Source organism: Bison bison, unplaced genomic scaffold, assembly GCF_000754665.1.
Source record: "Bison bison bison isolate TAMUID 2011002044 unplaced genomic scaffold, Bison_UMD1.0 scf7180017862348, whole genome shotgun sequence".
NCBI lineage: Eukaryota > Metazoa > Chordata > Mammalia > Artiodactyla > Bovidae > Bison > Bison bison.
In genome coordinates, this window is record NW_011492920.1 from 24,761 (window position 1) to 25,336 (window position 576).

General features: G+C 44.3%; 1 protein-coding gene across 1 annotated transcript in view; it reads left to right on the top strand.

Moving 5' to 3' along the window:
- The window catches only part of LOC104983388 (V-set and immunoglobulin domain-containing protein 4-like), a 10,714-nt gene that overhangs the window by 7,412 nt on the left and 2,726 nt on the right, over positions 1-576 (top strand). The gene's annotated exons all lie outside the window — the stretch shown is intronic.

Sequence of the window (576 nt, forward strand, 5' to 3'; positions counted from 1 at the left end):
GTTTCTAGCCCATTTGAGCATGACCTTGCTCACAACCAATCAGCCTGCCTATTCCTTTTCCAGTCCATGTTGACAGACAATAAAACTGTTAGGCAGTGCTCACAACTGACCTCTACTGACGGATAAGGAAATTGAGGCCCAGAGAAGTTACATCCTTTCCTGCTCTCTGATCCAAGTTACTTTCTCTTGGCTTCCTCTACCTGCCTTCTCTTCCACCTCAACATAGTTCCTTAAGTCTGGTCACCTGATTCATCTCTGTCCTACATACACTTCACACTCTGTGTTATTCCCCAATTCTGGAAAAAGTACAGAGATGCATTGGCCCCACTTTAGTTTCATACTCTGTGTCATCTACTGCCTGTCCCTATGCTGTTTGTCAATCAATTTGCTTATCTATGTCCTATTCCTTATAGCAGCTATTCAGAACAATTTCTGACTTATTTCATGTTTCAGCCCTGCTCCCAGAAGATGAGGTCACCTTCTCCTTAACTTGAGAAGACCCAGATCCCCACCATCAGATGTGAACTCTATCAAGCACCCTCTCTGCTTCGACATTCCCTTGTTCATTCCCTCTTG